General features: G+C 37.9%; 1 long non-coding RNA gene and 1 other non-coding gene across 2 annotated transcripts in view; one reads left to right on the top strand and one right to left on the bottom strand.

The window, feature by feature from the left end:
- Nucleotides 1–9,523, top strand: part of LOC147835935 (uncharacterized) — a 379,840-nt gene extending 370,317 nt beyond the window's left edge. The window contains exon 6 of the long non-coding RNA XR_015495462.2: nucleotides 8,748–9,523. This is a non-coding gene — a long non-coding RNA (uncharacterized LOC147835935). The remainder of the gene's footprint in view (nucleotides 1–8,747) is intronic.
- Nucleotides 9,524–20,292: 10,769 nt separating this feature from the next.
- On the bottom strand, nucleotides 20,293–20,365 carry trnar-ucg (transfer RNA arginine (anticodon UCG)). Its single transcript has one exon. It is a non-coding gene; the product is annotated as a tRNA-Arg (tRNA).
- Nucleotides 20,366–20,471: the final 106 nt, after the last annotated feature.

The raw sequence follows: 20,471 nt of genomic DNA, 5'->3' as shown, positions 1-20,471 counted from the left end.
CGTCTCAAATGCCTCTCGCGAGTGCGGTTCGCGCCCGCGCTGTTCTCGCGTGAACCCACCAGAGGCCGCTGTCCAACTGACCAGATAATTGACTGCGCGACCGGCCAATCGGCCGACCCGCCCTCCTCCTTCCCTGAACCCAATTAATTTTTCCGATCGACCCGCCCGGCCGTTCGCTTACCTAAACCAAGCAACAGTTTACAAAAGCCGTCCAAAAAAATAAAAGCCCTGATTTTTTTTTTTTTCTACCGCATTTTTTTCTACTTATTCACTTAATTTTTGGGATTCTGTTTTTGTCTTACCTGATTGCTGAAACCGCTCTTCCCCGGACTCGAAACCAGTCGCCATGGTCAACTCTGCATCTCGAGCCTGCCGACGTACACTGTAAGCTGAGTGGACAAACGGGTTGCAGCAGGGAAGCCCTCCACAAGGAGGTAAGGCAAGCGCGAAAGGGAACAGCGTCACACCGCCCCGCAGCGTTTGCTTGAAAAAAATTAATGCAGCCGTACGTACCCCCCGGGACGTATTCCGCTGTCTCCAGAAACATCCGCGGGACTACGTTTTCAGAATGAGCTTGGGTTGCGATTAACCCAGGTTACTTGCAAATTAAAAATCCTATTAGCATGCTTCGGCATATACCCTAGCCAGACGTGCCATACTTTTAAAATGCAAACACACCTCCCCCCTACACATGACAAGTGGATACAGGACATTTTTTACTGTATCAGACTTGAAAAGCTGAGATGCTCACTCTCTGGCTCATTAGATTCCTTTTATAAGACTTGGGATTCCTTTCTTGATTACATTAAAGGCCTGAAAATCCGCTGAAATGTGTTGTGGGTGGTGGATTTCCCGAACAAAACAATAACTTGATGCAAAAGATCCCCTTCAGTCGACAACCAAACTTAGGACACTCAGTTGCGAGTAATTGAATAGATTTATTAAAGAAAATTTTTATTAAAGAAGAGTTTTCAACTCCGCCCCTGCCTGCGCTCTTCATTATCATGTTGATCACCGGCTACAGCCATAGTTCAGATTGAACGCATCTACAGTCAAAAGTAATCAAATAAATAGACAGGCCACCCCTACAAGCTCAAACTCTCAAAAAGTTGACCGCATGAACAATAGAAGATTAAATGTTGGTTGTCGGCCAAAGGGGTAGGGAAATCCAGGAGCTCCACTCCCGGCAACTGTCGCACCACAAATGAGCTCTCTGAGCCCTGCAGTAAGTTCTTTTCTATAGGCCTCTGCGACCAGCAGCCAATCAAAGCATGGATAACGTTAGAGTGGGAATCTATTGAATAACAAAAAACAACACAAGAAAGCAGAACAAAAAAAAGACATGCAATGCGCAACAAAAAAATAAATAAATGAGGAGTTCAGATGCAAAAACCTCTAAGTGCTGTCTGAAATTTTCTGCAAAAATTAGCATTTTTCTCAGACTCATGTTGAGTTATTTAATTTTAAAGACTTTTAAAAGAGTGTATTCTTCGCCATAAACTTGAAACTACTGAACCCACACACAGGATCTTGAAAATGTTAATTTCTCTAATGCTGTTTTCACACCAAACGCTATTCGCGTGTAAATAGATGTGTGAACATTTTAAGTTACTCGCTTTTTTCACGCGTCTAATCCGCTTTATTCACGCATTAAATTTACTAGAACAGATGCGGATTCACATTATGGGAAAGGCTTCTGTCAGCCCAGTTACTCTAGCTTCATTGCTAAATGGCTAACATGGATTTTATTGCGATAATAACTGTGTTTATGTGCTTAAGGAAGGCTAAAAAACAGTGTCGATACATTTGGAGCAATGTCCACTAGATCCTTTCAGAGGTGCGCTCAGCTCTGTGAGCTCATAAACTCCTCCAGAAACTTAAACTGGATGACGGAGGCTTGCAGTGGTGCTACTGACAGAGCCAAGCCCAGTTTGATGAACTGTTGTCGGTGTGAGCAGGAGGATTTTCCCCCAGAACACCAACAACAGGCACTACGTCATAATCAAGCCCCCACAAGAGCAAGCTCCTAATTGGTTAACGTGGCGCTAATGTCTGCTGAAGTTCAGATTTTCGAACTTAAGCAATTTGCGCGAAACACTCAATTCGCGCTGCGCGTATCGTGCCATTTTCACGTATCACACCGCAGGATGTCTATTCGTGTCTTTGCATTGACTTAACATGTAAATCACTAGCACTTGACTCTTCTTCCGCGTCTAGTGTGAACGCAGCTTAAGGAAATTTCAAATGGCTTTTAGAGGCTATTGCATCTGAACTTTTTCTTCTCTGAACCAATTCTGCCGATTAAATCACTGAATAAAGGCAACCATCTCACAAAAAAATGTATGAAGCGACACACAAATTCAATTAATTAAACTCAAGCTAAAAATTAGCAGGCGAGAAAAAACATCCCATGTGTAAACTAGAGCAAGTGACGCAGTGCTCGACAATGGGTGTAAACGCAACATAATAAACATGCAATTGCTCCATATTTTTAATTTCTTTACTGAGAGGTCAAGTTTTGTTCTTCTATTAGTCTCACACAGTCCTGTGATGTGAATTCGTAGGTCAGAGTTTAACAAGCTTGAACTTTGATACAGCAACTTGCAAAAGCCTGCATTTTCCGGTCTGGTGCATTCACATAAATATGAATTGAAGGCACAAAGTGCAGTGTGATTGCATTACAAGAGAAAAGACAAAGAGGAAACTTCCTCTTCACATCTCAGTCCCCCATATCTGCATAATGATGCTTTATGTACACTAGGACTATATTTCAATTATGCATAGCCACTATAACCCACTGTGAACTTAGCTGAAGCAAAACATGTTATACATTAGCATTGCATGTGCATCCAGCTCAATAATTGACATAGGAGAGTGTGGGGGCAAAAAGCCATTTCCAACATGTTGCCCAGGTAAATAAAAAATGAAAGTTACAGTTCATTACACATAATGACTTCTCAGCAGCAGAGCATACTGTCATGCTTTATGGGTTTTCACAATGGGAGTCTGATGATAAATATAATTTATAATCTATTTATTGGGTTTTCAAAAAATATTTAAACAAGAAAAAAACACACATGAAATACAATACGTCTGAAATTAAACTTTCACAAGTTGCACATAACAACTGCACATATTGTGTTGTATATAGTAGTTACATACACTTGTCAATTTGTATATTAGCATTCACTACTTACTTCTATTTTTTAAATAAATGTATTATCTGTTTTTTATCCTGTCTCTGTAATTCTGTTGCACTGTAGAAGCTGTCACTGTAGAAGCTCTGTCATAACAAGTTCCTCGTATCTGTGAACATACCTGGCAATAAAGCTCTTTCTGATTCCCATTCTGAAAAGGGAACAAATGTGAACTTGCACATATATCGTCTTTTGCACGCTCAGTTTGTTATTTTAATGGAGATGCGCCTGTACAATGCACAAGTAGGAAGGGGTGTTTTTATAAATGTTTATTGAATAGCTTCACAGAATTTTTTTTTTTTTTTTTTTTTTTTTTTTTTTACAAATTAACTGTATATGTCTGGCCTTCTAAAACTGCCTCAGAGTCTAATGTAGGCCCTTGGGAAAAAAATAATTGCCCACCCCTGATATACACAATTTGTAAACAAGTGAAGTTTATTCATAAACTAATTTCGAGAGGATCACGTGCTTATGATTTATCACGGCCAGTCTCGCATTTGCTTATCACTAATCTTCCAATCATAAGAGCCCCAAGCCACTATAAATAGCCTCAGTTTTCAGTTCACTTTATCTTCGTTTGGAAGAAACCCCCCTCCTCCCCTATTCTCCTCCTTTACCTGTGATTGGGCGGCACGGCGGTCCAGTGGTTAGCACTGCGAGCCACATAGCAAGAATACTGCAGGCCCTAGTTCCATAGGACCGGTGGGTGTTTCTGTGGGGAGTTTGTATGTCCTCCCCGTGTCCGCGTGTGTTTTCCCCGGGTTCTCCGGTTTCCTCCCACCATCCAAAGACATTCATCATACATAACAATCAAGCTTGTCTAATCCCTTACGTTCCCTTAGCTACAGCAGCAGGGGAGTTCTGAGATCCACCGAGCTCGGGCTCCCTTCTTGCTCTGCCAACGGGAGGAAGCCCCGGGCTCGAGGAGCCATTGAGCTCGGGGCTCTCTCCCGGGACAGCATGCCAAATAAGCTTTGTAAATCATCAGCTAAGTGTGAACTCTTGAATTTAAATTTGTTGTTGTTGTTGTTGTTGTTTATGATGTTGAATCAAATGAACAAACTTGAACTTTTCATTCAAACTTACTTAAATGTTAAGCTAAACTTTGTATCTTTTGTAACTTTTCAAATCATTGAACTAAAGCTAAAAATTAGCACTGGGGGTCTGTTCTTCATACCTCGCTTAAATGTTTTAAGATGATTTGGCAGATCCTGAATCTGTTTATCTTGATAATTGATCTCTGGCTAATTTGGTTCTTCAAACAAGTTTGCTTAAACTTTGATTAAAGTGTCTGGGTAAACTGATCTGAGATAGCTGTGTGTGTTGTGAAAGACAGATCTATCAATCCTCAAAATCATGATCAGCAATGCAGCGATTGGCTGACAGCACAGCAGCGTAATGACATCATCTGATTATTATTCAATTATCCATATGAGCAAAATTACATCAAATTTACAGTAAAGGGTTTGTTAAATATGACACGCAATAACTTTCCAGGTTTGTTGTGAGCTGCAGGCTTTACACTTTCATGTGTCAAGTGTATTCATCGTGTATTTCAATGCATATCAGTGTATTTAGTTCTACATTTAGAGAATATTTTCTTTATTATAGTAGCCTATAGGCCTACTCAAGTTTTTTTAATCGGCGTAAGGAATAACTGTATTTTAACTGTATATTAATAACTGTAAATTAATTTTGCATCAAAAAAGAATTTTGATATTGGTACAGCTGTCAATCACCAACATATTAGTGATCAAAACATGTGCATGACTGCATAAATGATAGTCCTTTTTTTTTAAAAGTTGAATATTGTGCATGGACGCGTTTGTATCTAAAAAGTTCATATTAATAAATTTTCTCTTATCCTGGATCGTGTCAAATCGTCAACATCCAAATCCAGCTAATTGAGTAATCCACGTACGAAGAACAGAACCCAGGAGAAAAAAATCCCATGAGTAAATTAGAGCTGGTGACACAGTACCATTCTATAACTAAAGTCATTTTTACAGTGTGTTTACTAAAAACAGTAATTGACTCCTCTGAACCAGTTTTATCCAGTAAATCACTGAATAAAAGCAACCATCCCACAAAAAAGAAACGAATGAAGCAAAATGCACAACACTTTTGTAACAAATGCATGCAACTCTCCTCAATTGAGTCTCAAGTTCTTTTAACTGAATTGAAGCTAGAAATTTGCACTAGGTGAAAAAAAACCCAAGAGTAATTTAGAGCTATAGTGACTAAGTGAGTTTTTCAAACATTGTACTGTATAACTAGAATAAAATAGTTTACAACTTGTTTGGCCAATTCTAATTTGTTTAAGTAACAAAACATTTGTTGTCGTGTCATTTTTACAGTGTATTTTTCTTCTAGTTTTACCACAGTAGCCGAAAGAGTCAACCTTTTCATGTAGCACAGTGATATTATCTAAACATGTGGAAAGAGAATGTTCCGTATACTTCACCACAATTTTCAGTATCGACATTTTAGTTTGGATCGAACCATCGTGTTAGGCTTGAAGTTTACTTTTGATGGTCGATAAGTCATTGCCTAGCACAGACCGTAGTTCAGAGCGAAATATTTCTGCCAGATCCCAGCGTAGTGATAAAATTATTTCAGTTTTAAGAGTCTGAATGTCGCCTAAAGCCGTATCAATCTCAGTCCGTTGAACATTCATTCGAGGATGTGTTGCAAATGCTGCACGTTAGCCCCTTTATTGTCTTTAGTTTTCATCTTCATACAATTATCTGGAGGCACTTGGTATTAAGTAAAAATGTGCATTAATTCAGGAAAAAATCTGCAGGATCTACTAACAAACACGTGCTACTCCTTAGCTCACCTACCCGGAAGTCCAAAAAAAAAGAAACTTATTGCGCTTATATCTCCCTGATGACTGTGGACACACTATACCTACATGCATTTCTGTCCAAACAGCTTACAAACGCTGATTTTGAACATAGGTGCCCTTAAAAAAAACACTAATTAATCCTGTTTGCATGTTCACTGTAAAATAAAAATAAAAATAAAAATCCTGGTTCCACACAATTACTTCATGTTGTCCAACATAAATCAATTGAGTCAACTTATACAAATTTAAGTGGATTGAACATAAAATAATTCATTTGATCCCTTAAAAAACTTAAGAACTGTGTTGATTCAGCTCATTTCAACTAGGTAGTTTGAACAAGCTGCAAAAAAAAATAATTTTTTGAGTGTTTGGTATGATTCTCCAGTGCCGATATGTGAAATATAAGGATATTTAGCTTTCAAATATCACTCTTTTTCATGCAATTGATTTAGAAATGTAGAAAAACTAAACTTCTGAACTTGCCACTGACCACCATTGCATTTTATATGACCTCTGAAAGCACGTTTCCAGGCACATTAATTTGCTTAATAATTATGATAGCACTGTAAATGAGTACTAGATTGTGTGTTGTAGAAAATACAGAAACACAGGGTCTTTTGTCCCACATTTATTGGAGAGAATAACTAAGATGAACTATGATCAAAATAAAACATGAGGTTATTTTTGGTCAGACGGGGATTTACAATGCAACTCCCAATTAATAGCTACAGTAGTTTCTTTCTTGATGAGGGTTTTTAATACAGTGGGAGAAATCACAATCATATTTAACAGTAAAAAAAATTGCTAGCAGCAATCAAGGAGCCCAATACAATAGAGACAGAATGAGAAGCTAAGCCTGGCAGACCAACTAACAATGAGTGATTAAAGAGATCAAAAGTGGCTGGCTTCAATTCAATAAAATAAACAATTCAATTTTTAATCAAGCCTTTTTAATGGATTAAATGAAACCCGTTCTGTCTATAAATGCAAATTCCTTTTTTTTTTTTTTTTTTTTTGTGGGGTTTGGTTTGTTGTCGTTTTGTTATTTAGTTGGGTGGGGGGGAGGTTGCGTTGCTTGCTTTTTTTTTGTCAACAAGGTCTAATGATGATCTAGTTCGATTTTCTTTACTAGAAAAATGGTCTTGGAGGAGTTCCAAATGAAAAACAAAATTTCATTATGGAGAAATATGTCAGTACAATCAGTTCAATTGATAACAGAAATGGGGAAATAGAGACAAGAGGAAATGGAGACATTGTTAAAGTGAAAGTGCAACTTGCTGTTGGCAGTGCTAGAAGATTTGAATAATTTCAGAATTGATATATAATTGAAATCACCGACAATCTAACCTTTATAGACCGCTGGAGAACAAATCACCAGAACAACAAGTCTGACACTTATATGAACTACAACTCCTGTCATGCACCTAACACACACCTGTTCAGCAGAACAGCAGAAACCATTGCTAATTCACCAACGTCTTTTGTCGTGCTTCTCTAGTGTAATGTCTAAAGTGATGACACAACAGCCTATTTTGCTCAAATTTTAAGATTATAAGGCTGAACAACATGAAATGCCATCACTCTACAGAGATTTCCCTGTATTTCTCTGTTGCAATCAGATCACAATAATTAACCCCGAAAAAGGCAAACCAAACACTACCACATTTTTATGGTGTGAATACAGCACTTCAAAATACGAAAGAGAGAGATCAGCTTTCCTCTTATCTGTTTGATAATGGTTTGATCTGCTGTAGTTTGAAATTATGCAGTCTTTGTCGCCATCTTGTGGCCGAACATCAACCCTCTTTGCTGTGCTCAAATATTATGAGCGTAAGTATTTTATGTTTTGTCAGTTTAGTGGCTACGAATTTGAGTTCAGTAGTAGGAAAATATACGTAAAAAGGAGGCATGGTACCCAACCCCATCCCTAACCCCAACCGTGATTGGGTGATGAGTAAATCTTACTATATTGTACGAATTAGATCGTACGAATTCATACGTATTAGCCACTAAATAAATGTTATGAATTGCTGAGAGATTGCGTTGGAAATCTGCTATTTTGCCATTCTTCATTTAAATAAATGAATATGTACAAATATGTTGAATAAAATTATAAATATGAATGGTCCCTCCCATTCTTTTTTTATTTAGATTAATACAGTTTTATTGGGCTACTTTTAACATTTACTGAACACAAGATAGATAGAAATGGTCATAATTGCTGCTCCAAATTGTGAACGAGCCCTATGTTTGATATCATTCGGCAGAAAATGTTGGGAATGAAGTCCAATTGGACAGCCCAATGGATTTTTTTCACTATGAAATAGATTTTCTCCCAAAAATGGTCTTTTTTGCTTGTTTTATTTATTTATTAATCCTTCTTTTAGGTCAAGATTTGAAACCAAGTTCCCTTCAGATTAATTAAAAATAATTCATCTTTACAAGCATCTCTTGTTTTCTTTCAGGGCACAACCTTTAATTTCACCTTTCAAAAAAATGACATGAATTAGGCCCCTGGACACACACACAAACACACTCCTTTCCGCTTGAAAAAGATGATCTTTTAAAAATACAACTCATCAAGGACTCTCTGTTTTGTGCAGCAAATGTGTCCTGAATTCCTTTTTGGTCATTCATCAGATGAAGCAAAGCTCTGTCTGGTACATGTTGGATGAGTCAGAGGCTTGTGTTTAATTCCACAGGTGTATCAGAGGCCTTGACAGTCAACAAGTAGAGTCGACTTTTCCCCTGACACTCACGAAGCGTCTTCAAGACACTTCCAAGGACACCATTCAGTGACTGTGAAAATGCGTCAGCCGGTGTGTTGAGCAGCTTCCTGTCGCTCAGGCCACGATGATGAAAGGGAAACACTGTCGCTCGATTCGCCATGAAGATACAATCAGTTGATATAAAAGAAAGGAAGCAGCCACTCCAGTCCATTTTTGATGTCTGTGGAAGTGAGTCATCTCTAATATTTGATTCCCTTTCTGAGAAACGCAGCCAATATTAACTGTGTAATACAACGTGACTCTTTGACTAGCTCTTATAACCCTGATTATCCGGTGCCTTTTTTTAGGAGAGAAAAAGATTGCATAAGTGCCGCATCTCTGTGCACCATCGCTATGCTTTTCACGCCAAGGTTATTTTAGTAAACGAAAGCTAAGACTAAAACTAATAGTCAAAAAAACATTTTTGTTAACCTAAATGAAAGAAAGGTGACTCGGTGGTGCAGTGGTTAGCACTGTCGCCTCACAGCAAGAAAGTCACTGGTTCGAGTCTCGGCTAGGTTAGTTGTTGTTTTTGTGTGGAGCTTGCATGTTATCCCCATGTTGTCGTGGGTTTCCTCCGGGTTCTCCATATTCCCCCACAATCCAAAGACATGCGCTGTAGGTGGATTGAACAAACTAAATTGTTGGTATTGTATGCTTGTGAATATGTGTGTATGTATGTTTCCCAGTGATAGAATAAAACATATTCTGGATAAGTTTGCTGTTCATTTCACTGTGGCGACCCCAGATTAATAAAGGGACTAAGCCGAATTAATTAATTGGTTGATTGATTGATTTATGATAACCTTGTTTCACATAGACATATAGGGCCCTATCATACGCCCGGTGCAATGCGGCTCAAGGAGCGACGCAATTGTTGTTTGCTTTCAGCTTGGCGCAAGAGTCGTTTTAACGTTTTGCAGCACGCTGTTTAAATAGCAAATGCTTTTGCGTTCATATGTGAGCCCTTAGGCGTTCTGGTCAAAAAAGGAGGCGTGTTAAGGCACATTGCTGGCGCATTGCTCTTTTGAGGAACTATAATAGACTGCACAATAGATCAGATCAAAGCAGGTCTAAAGTCCAGCGCAGACCGCATTAGTTGTGCGCCTCGTCTAAACATTGCTTAATGTACACAGGATGTACAGCAATACGCAAATATCTAATGAAAAAGAATTAAAGGATGAAATTATTACAAAAAATATTATTTTCTAGCCTACATAAGTATAAAAGCCACTGCCTCCATGCCTTCTTCATCTCAGGGAGCTTTTTTGTTTATTCATGACAATTTGCTTTTGTATAAAATCATTATTATTAGCAGTATTATTTATTATATGCATATTTACCCACCTGTCAGGTTTTAGACCATTTAGGGCATAGCATGTGTGTTTGGAAATAACTCAGTGTATTAAAACACACTTCGATACTATTGTTCATTTATTCGTTTGCTGGAAATTAGACCTGAATTTGGAAATAGTTTTGAAACAAATCTTTGCGCTTAATAAACGAAATCAATTACAGGCTAATGGATGTCTGTGCGTACAACACATTTCTCTATCCACAAAAGAGAGTGAAAGTGAAAGTAAAGAGTAAGGAGGCTCATCTCTCCTTCTCGCCTGTAGATGCTCTGTTTAACTGTTTTTACGGTTTACTGTGTTTTTTACTAGTGAAGCGTTTAGTTTTTCCACTTACAAAGTCTGCCATGTAAATAGCAAATGCACCATGGCGCGACGCAACTGACTCTGAAAGGGAATGGGAGATAGGACTCTGATTGGTTTATTCTCAAAACACACCTCTAACTCATTAAGAGAATAAGCTCAACCCTGTTAGACCATGCGCCATGGCGCAAAGTGGATTTTAAAATAGCAAAAATAGATTCGGACACACCCTTAATGCTTTTGCACCATGCCCTTTGTTCTTTGCGCCGGGATTGTTAAAACAGAGTCCATAGAGTCAACGTATGATGAATAAAGAATTAATGCATGATATGGTGGAAACGCCTCATTGAAGCCAAACTGCATTTCTTTTTACCATCAAAGCACTGAATGAAAATGTTATTAAAGTGCTGAGCTGACAGAAATCAACTTCTGTCCCTATACGGCCAAAGAAGCAGCACTTTTTGTGCATGGGAGAAATACTGAATTCCTCATATGCCATAAAAATATAAATATAACTAAACTATTAGCCTTCTATATATATATATATATATATATATATATATATATATATATATATATATATATATATATATATTATTTTTTATTTTTATTTTTTCAAATATTAAGATATTAGAAATTATGTTTAACTGAGCAAGGAAATTTCCACAGTATGTCTCATAATATTTTTTTCTTCTGGAGAACTCTTTTTTGTTTTATTTTGGCAAGAATAAAAGCAGTTTTATTATTTTTTTAAAACCTTTTAAAGGTTAAAATTTTTAGCTCCTTTAAACAAAAATTTTTTTTTCGATTGCCTATAGAAAAAAAACCTTTTAAACAAAGACTTACCAAATGACCCGAATTTGCCTAATTAAGCTAGTTAAGCCTTTAAATGTCACTTTAAGCTGTATAGAAGTGTCTGGGAAAATATTTAGTAAAATATTATGTACTGTCATCATGTTAAAGGTAAAATAAATCAGCTATCAGAAATGAGTTATTACAACTATTATGTTTAGAAATGTTTTTTCTTTGTTAAACAGAAATTGGGGAAAAAAGAAGGGACTAATATTTCTGACTTCAACTGTATCTAAGGAGCAGATGCGGAAACCGTACGAGGAAACAGAAACAAGGGCAACTTTAATATTTCTTAAAATTTCCTCCATTATTCTCACACCTGCCAACTTTTAGTATATGAAACGCATGTATCGGTGAAATAGTAACACCTTTAGAAGAGTTTTATACAAGACATCAGTGTGTGGGCGACTGTAACTGTGGCAGGAAGCAATTAATGTGTGCAGGAAAAAACATTAAAACCTCTACACTTCAAGTAAAAGCATATCTCAAAGCAATAATCTGAACTATTTTTTTAGTACACAGTCATTTTCTTCTACATTCGCTGTAAAAAGCAGTTGGTTGAGTTTAATTTTAAAAAATCATCAAACTGTTGCCTTTAATTGATGAAGTACTGTAAATGAACTATGCGTATAGGCCAGCACGGTGGCTCAGTGGTTAGCACTGTCGCCTCACAGGAGAAAGGTCGCTGGTTTGAGCCCCTGCTCGGCCTGTTGGTTTTTCTGTGTGGAGTTTGCATGTTCTCCCCTGTTGGCGTGGGTTTCCTCCGGGTGCTCCGGTTTCCCCCACAGTCTAAAGACATGCGCTATAGGTGAAATGGATAAACTAATTTGGTCATACTGTATGAGTGTGTGTGTGTGTGTGTGTGTGTGTGTGTGTGTGTGTGTGAATGAGTGTGTATGGATGTTTCTCAGTACTGGGTTGCGGCTGGAAGGGCATCCGCTGTGTAAAACATGCTGGAATAGTTGGGGGTTCATTCTGCTGTGGCGACCTTTAAAATAGAGGCTAAGCCGAAGGAAAATGGATGGATGAATGAATTTAAACAAACAAATTAAATTTAGCAATGTTCTACTTAATTTGTGTCAATTCAGCCCAAAAACTAGTACTAGTAGGTACACCTTGGACCCACTTTTGCCTTCAGAACTGCCTTAATCCTTCATGGCATAGATTCAACACGATCCTGGAAATATTCTTTAGAGATGTTGGTCCATATTGACATGATAGCATCTCACAGTTGCTGCAGATTTGTCGGCTGCACCTCCATGATGTGAATCTCCAGTTCCACCACATCCCAAGTGTGCTTTATTGGATTGAGATTTGGTGACTGTGGAGGCCATTGTCATGTTCAAGAAACCAGTCTGAGATAATCCGTGTTTTATGACATGGTGTGTTGTTTGGCTGGAAGTAGCCATCAGAAGATGAGTACACTGTGTTCATAAAGGGATGGACATGGTCAGCAACAATACTCAGGTAGGCTGTGACGTTGACACAATGCGCAATTCGTACTAATGGCCCTAATAACATCCCCATTCTGATGCTCGGTTTGAACTTTGCATTGAGTTGCTGCCATGTGATTAATGATCTATGCTAAGCTAACATATCTTCAGACAGACCTAGAAATTGGATTCAAAAATGTTAAAACTTAACCGTTTATCTCTAAAGATGTTGTAAAATGAACCCATTTTCAATTAAAAGTGGAGTGTTCCTTTTAAAGTGAGTATGATTTTTTCACCTGTTATGTCATACAGCAGACATGACATTTTATAGATGAGGTCAACAAGCGTTAAACATGATTACACAGATCTGTGTCTAATTCTCCCACAAACTCAAGATGTGCGCATACTTATCAAGACCACCGCTATTTACAGTGTGCGTGCAGGAAAGACAAGATAAAATGTAAATTATTAAAGATGAAGAACCTAATACATCGGCAATCTATTTTTGTCCTTTATTAAGAGGCGACACTATTAGCTGCACTAACAATTAGCTTTATGGATAGGAGCATGCCTATTAGCGAGGTTATTACCGTTGTTCAAATACCTTTCAAGTCAAACAATATTTTATGAAGCTACTTAATTAGAAAATTCAAGATATTCAATTAATTTATAATAAAACAAAGTGTCCTGTGACTATTAGAGTAATTATGAATTGTGGATGGGGATTTAATTCAAATTTGACTTTCAGACAATGTTTACTTTCTGTGTTTTCCCCAGCAAGAAAATGCATGGCCTCGTCATTATGTAGGAGGTGGTGAAGGTTGTGCTGCTGGTCTGCAACATTAAGACATGAGATGATAGATGACATAACAGTAAGATGACAGTAAAAGTGTTTGCTCGTAGCAAAGTCTTGAGGAAGATAGATGGCAGACTGCGAATCTACAGTGAATGCCTTCAGGGATTGAATCATTTACAGCACATTTTGACAAGTTTTTACACTTAGGTCAGGTATAGGTAGAAAATTTTACATTTTCTTAAGATGCTAGGGTGTTTTTATGATGTATGGTCTTTATTAACAGTTTGAATGGTGTATGTTTCAATCATATAGAGCTTAAGTCAATTAAAATTAAATTAAATTAAATTAAATTAAATTAAATTAAATTAAATTAAATTAAATTAAATTAAATTAAATTAAATTAAATTAAATTAAATTAAATTAAATTAAATTAAAATAAATCGTTAGTCCTCTTGTGATATTTCTTTTTGTTTGTTTTCTTTTTCAAATATTTCACAAATGATGTTTAACAGAATTTTTCTGTATTTCCTATAATATTTTTTCTTCTAAAGAAAGTCGCATTTGTTTTATTTTAGCCTGAATAAAAGCAGCTTTCAATTAAAAACATTTAAAGGTCAGTCTTATTAATCCCATTAAGCAATATTTGTTTCTGATTGTCTACAGAACGAACCATCATTTCACTACCTGACAAAAGTCTTGTCATCGATCCCAGTTGTAAGAGCAACAAATAATAACGACTTCTAGTTGATCATTTGGAAAAGTGGCAGATTTTTCAGATATATAATCTGTTGAACTTCCTCCCAATCATCACAAATACTGCAGAAGACCTATTGATACTCTCATGGACCCAAGATTCTCACAAAAATCAGTCAAGTTTGGTGAAGGAAAAATCATGGTTTGGGGTTACATTTAGTATGGGGACGTGCGAGAGATCTGCAGCAAACATTCCAGCCTGTGGTAAAAAATACTGTGGTATGTCTGTGTAGGAATACGCCTGCACAGGAACAACACTAGGAGAAGGCTATGCTGAACAATGACTGATAATCTAGAATAACTGAATGTGTAAAGCACTGATTATATATGTTAAATACTTATATGACGCTATGTGTTAGAAGCTAGAGTGAGTAACAAATTATCAAGTTAATGTACCATCTTAACAATGTCTGTAAACACTTAGTCCTTTTGCATAAGTTGTATCTATGCTCTGGTGTCAAAACAGTTGCTGACATAGACCTTAATGGGCGGCAATTAAGTAATTTAACCAGGCGGCGTGGTGGCTCAGTGACTAGCACTGTCGCCTCACAACAAGAAGGTGGCTGGTTTGAGTCCTGGCTGGGCCAGTTGGCATTTCTGTGTGGAGTTTGTATATTCTCTCTGTGTTTGTGTGGGTTTCCTTTGCGTGCTCCGGTTTCCCCCAGTCCAAAGACAAGAGGTATAGGGGAATTGAATAAACTAAAGTGGCCGTAGTGTATGAGTGTGTGTGTGAATGAGTGTGTATGGGTGTTCTTAATACTGGGTTGTGGTTGAGAGATAATTCATTGCGTAAAACATGATGGAACAGTTGGCGGTTCATTCCGCTGTGGCGACCTTTAAAATAGAGACTAAGCTGAAGGAAAACGGATGGATGAATGAATTTAAACAAACAAATTAAATGTAGCAATGTTCTACTTAATTTGTTTAAATTCAGCCCCTTAAAAATTGTTTGCAACCACTTACCTTAAAAAAATAGCAAATCCTATGAAAAAATTGTTCAGTGCATATTTAAATTTGTAAAATGACACATAATGGAACATGGGGTGTTATGGTGGCGCAGTGGGTAGTACGATCGCCTCACAGCAAAAAGGTCACTGATTCAAGCCTCGCCTGGGTCAGTTGGCTTTTCTGTGTGGAGTTTGCATGTTTTCCCTGTGTTGGCTTGGGTTTACTCTGGGTGCTCCGGATTTTCCCCACAGTCCAAAGACATGCGCAATAGGTGAATTAGGGCATTCGCTGCATAAAATATATGCTGGAATAGTTGGTGGTTCATTCTGCTGTGGCGACCCCTGATAAATAATAGGAATAAACTGAAGAATGCGATTCTTCATCAGCATGAAACCTAGACATGTCTAAAACAATATGTACTTTTTCTCTGATACAACACCCTTGTCTTCTAAAACTGACTCTATACTGAACCTCTATGATATGATGACGTTTCTTCATTACATGCACGTCTTCTCTTTACACCAGGTGAGAATTACAAGACAGGCCACTCGAAAATAATATCACACCTTTTCTCAGCACGCTGCACATTTAATCACCTTGTCCATTTATGTATCACTCACAAATCCGTGAAAAGTGCCTTGAATAGACTTCTTGCAAATGCTACTAACCGGCCACTTTATTAGGTACACCGGTCCAACTGCTTGTTAACGCACATTTCTAATCAGCGAATCACATGGCAGCAACTCAATGCATTTAGGTCAAGATGATCTGCTGCAGTTCAAAACGAGCATTAGAAAGGGGAAGAAAGGTGATTTAAGTGACTTTGGACGTGGCATGGTTGTTGTTGCCAGATGGGCTGGTCCGAGTATTTCAGAAACTGCTGATCTAATGGGATTTTCACGCACAACCATCTCTATGGTTTACAGAGAATGGTCCGAAAATAAGAAAATATCCAGTGAGCGGCAGTTCTGTGGGCGCAAATGCCTTGTTGATGCCAGAGGTCAGAGGAGAATGTGGCCTCATTATAGCACTGCTGGAGTGTTGCCGGCACTGGCATGCATAATGTCAGCTGAATGTGGGCCATGCATAGCAATTAGGGCACTGCATGCATGACAGCAAACTACATTTGGGCCAGTTGTGGATGGTAGGTGTGTGGCCCAGATCAGTGTAGCGATTGTTGACATTGTTTAGGTAACATTAGGCTGGGTTATGGCTCAGTTTTTAGGGTTTCTAGTTAAAGGGTGGTGTTGATATCTTATAGCTAGGCCCACACGGAATCTGCGCGCGCAGAATTCCGCAGATTTTCCGCAAAATTACAGATTTATGCGGATTTTAAGCCCAATATTAATTCTGTTTATTTACTTGAGTAAATGTGTAAATCTGAATTTATTCAGTTTTTAGTCAGTAATTTATTACTTTTCATTTAATATATTAGGTGTAAGTTATGATACTCCGCTGGATACTCCCAAAATAATTCCGCAGAAGTCCGCAGTTTTTTACTAAAATTCTCCGCGAAATAGCAAAAAACGTCTGCAGATTCCGTCTGGCCCTGCTTATAGATGAGAATTGGTACCAATAATAAACCTGTTTTGGCCCAGTTCACGGCCAGTTAGAGGTGATAAATTGGCTGAGATTCGGGCCAGTTATGGCCCATGTGTGGTCTTTAATGCAGTTATGGGCCACTTCAGGACCGTCATACTTTGCTGTACTTGGGCCGAGGGAAAAGTTATTGTGTGGCCTGGAGCTGGACCAGAAAATATTTGCTATGTGGGAGGAAACTGAGGCTACAGTTTTCACAGACTCACCAAAATTGGACAATTGAAGATTGGTCTGGTCTGATGAGTCTTGATTTTTGCTGCAACTTTTTGAACGGTAGGGTCAGACTTTGGTGTCAACAACATGACAGCATGGATCCATCCTACCTTGTATCAATAGTTCAGGCTGGTGGTGGTCATAAAGCCCGTATCATCTCAGACTGGTTTTTTGAACATGACAATGTGTTCACTATACTCAAATGGCCTCCACACTCACCAGATCTCAATCCAATCGAGTACTTTTAGGATGTGGTGGAATGGGAGATTGACATCATGGATGTGCAACCAACAAATCTGCAGCAACTGCGTGATGCTATCATGTCAATATGGAGCAAAATCACTGAGGAATATTTCCAGTACTTTGTTGAATTCACAAAGGATTAAAGCACTTCTGAAGGCAAAAGGGGGTCCAACCCGATACTAGTAGGGTGTATCTAATGAAGTGTACTTTAATAAACAAAAATAAGCTGCAGTAATACAAAAACTGCAACCAGCAGCGACTTTTATAGTGTGAAAATCTTGCATTCTCTCAATTGCTAAATGGGTCCACTTAAATAAACCACCGTTGTCTAATAAAATCTTTGAAAAAAACAAAAAGTGCAGTTACAATTAGTGCTGAACTGTTCTTTCCGGACGTCTCTCTGCTAAGGTCCAGTTTACCACCAGGGGCCATAAAAACACCTAACAGTGCAATAAATCCATTCAGGTCAGGTGCACGGACAAATCTGACGAGCCCACTACCTTTATATGCAAGTCGTCTTTTTTTAATACAATTATGAGAGCCATTTTCACATTGACGCTAACAGCAGTCAAACTATTCCTCGCAGACTAATGGTTTCCAGTAACTTTAAAGCCCTTATCAGCATTTTCCAGTCTGATCAAAAGCATTAATGCCGAGTGTTCTGCGCGCTATTGACCGCATCAGTGGGTTTGTGTGTTTATTAGGTTACGTTGGGTGAAATATATTTGTAGTAAGTTAATCTTCTCCTTTCTCTAATGTGCTGGGGTAAGTCTAATGTTCGGCAAAGTGCTGAGTTGCTGTTCTTCTACTTTAAAGAGAGGCATTAAATTGATTACAAATATAATATGTCGCCACAACATCAATTAGTGGTCATTTATGTGAGAAGACAAGGATATTTATGGGAGCCGTGGCTGTTTAGATTTATGCCGGCGGTTCGGAGGTAATGCTGAGGTACAACAAGGTGAAGAGATGCTAATAATATTTGTGCGATACGTTTTGCACTGTGTTCAAACATGATCCTAGATATGATTGTGTGCAAAATGCATGAAAAATGACTCGTTGAAGACGGTAAAGTGGTGTAGTAATGGTACCATGTTGAAAAATATTTTATGGAATAGATTGAGTTAAAGGCAGCAGCACAGTGGCTCAGATGTTAGCATTGCCGCCTCACAGCAAGAAGGTTGCTGGTTCGAGTCACGACTGAGCCAGTAGGCATATCTGTGAGGAGTTTGCATGTTCTCCCTGTGTTGGCAGGGGTTTCCTCGGGGTGCTCTAGCAGAGTCCAAACACAGGGGAATTGAGTAAAGCTGGACAAAACTGTGTTTGTGTTAATGCCAAAGTGTATGGGTGTTTTCCAGTACTGGGTTGGGGCTGGAAGGGCATCCGCTGTGTAAAACATATGCTGGAATAGTTGGCGATTCATTACACTGTGGCAACCCCTGATAAATAAGCGACTAAGCCGAATGTAAATGAATAAATAAATGAGATTAAGTTAATGGAGTCTTGCTTCTTTATCTCTAAAATAAACATAGTACTGGCACGTGAGAAATACAGCTCTAAAATATTTTATTTGTGTAAGTGTGCAGATATATATACATTTATTAACATGACCAACAATTGACCATACATTTATTAAAGTTTACTTATTCATCCACATCAACGTTAGTATTGTTAATTCTAAGTTCATGTTAGTTAACGTATATAATAAGTCAAATAAGTTAACTAACATTAATAGAGTTACTGTAAGGTAAATCAGGGCTTGACAATAAATGTATTAATCACAAGCCACTGTGGCTAATAGTTTTCCAACATTACTAGCCACTCGCCGTTTTCACTAGCCACAATTTTATGGTTTGGAAAATATATTTTATACACATAAATATGACTTTGACATGCTAAAATGACTTGATTTAGATTTTCCGTTATCTCCACATGCCTTCTCACTCATTTCACTTTTTGTGTGTCGTGTATGAGCTTGCTTAATAATCATGAGCACTATGGTTTCATAGTATAACAATTAGCTTTTATTTCACATAATTTTCAAAGCTCAAAATGACAGATTTACCAAATGTATCTCTAACCAAACCAAACATTATCAATTAATTATTTCTAAGCCACAAATTTTTAATGTGTCAAAACAAGCAAAATATAGCTGTATTCTATACTTTTAATTTAACAAACATATGCACTGTAATCTGACCTGGCTAAAGGTCTCAGATCACCAGTTAACTACACATAAATATGGAGTTCATCTCCCATTAAAGCAATGTTATTGTAAAAATGAAAATTAAACCATATTAACGCAAAAGAAAGCAGGTAAAAAAAATGGTTAAAGCGAAAGCAACTGGTGCTGCTTACAAAAAGACAAAACTGGAACTCTTGAAAGCAGCAAGACTGCATGTTCATCACTTTTTGTCTTGTCTATTTAAAAGAGAACATCAGTTGTGTTTCTGGACACAGTTGCTTTACGCAAGGAAACGGGAGCGCGCATGCTTTTAAAGTCACGCGCATCATCTCAGCTGTTAGCGCAATTGATTATCCCCTCATCCAGTATTCACCTGCTTTTTATAGCTCGCGTGAATGCAATTATTTTTGTCTGTTGTGTTGCTTCTCAATTCTAAGATCGCCTTTGCATGCATATTGGACCATCCTTATTGTTGAATCCTGCTTTTAAGAATTATTAAACAGGAAAGTTATTTTCAACCAGCCAAAGTGGCTAGTGGGAGTGTCTGTCTAAACCATCACTGCTGAAATCTACTTGCCTTTGGCGGGAGTAGCCCTGAGTATAACCAAACTTTAAAGGGCACCAATGATGAAAATCATCTTTGGTGGACAGAGCTGTGTGTAAAGTTAATAGAAGTTAATAGAATTTCAGAAATGAGCAGGATTTAGGAATGTTGAAGTTGTTTAGAATTTACAAAGGAATTCTGTTGATAAGAATTCATTTGAGTGGTAGGGAAGTAGTTCAATTAACACTCTTAAAACTGCAACCTCGGCAGGACTCGAATCTGCAATCTTCTGATCCGAAGTCAGACGCCTTATCCATTAGGCCACGAGGCCCTTAGTAGTTGCACTAGCATGAAGATTAAGTATATGATGAAGAAAACCAAACGAAAAACAATGCGGTCAAACTTGCAAACAACACCGTTTTTCTCCGGTCTACCTC

Source organism: Danio rerio, chromosome 7, assembly GCF_052040795.2.
Source record: "Danio rerio strain M-AB ecotype USA chromosome 7, GRCz13ab, whole genome shotgun sequence".
In the NCBI taxonomy this organism is placed as follows: Eukaryota; Metazoa; Chordata; class Actinopteri; order Cypriniformes; family Danionidae; genus Danio; species Danio rerio.
This window is presented reverse-complemented; position numbering and strand designations above follow the sequence as displayed.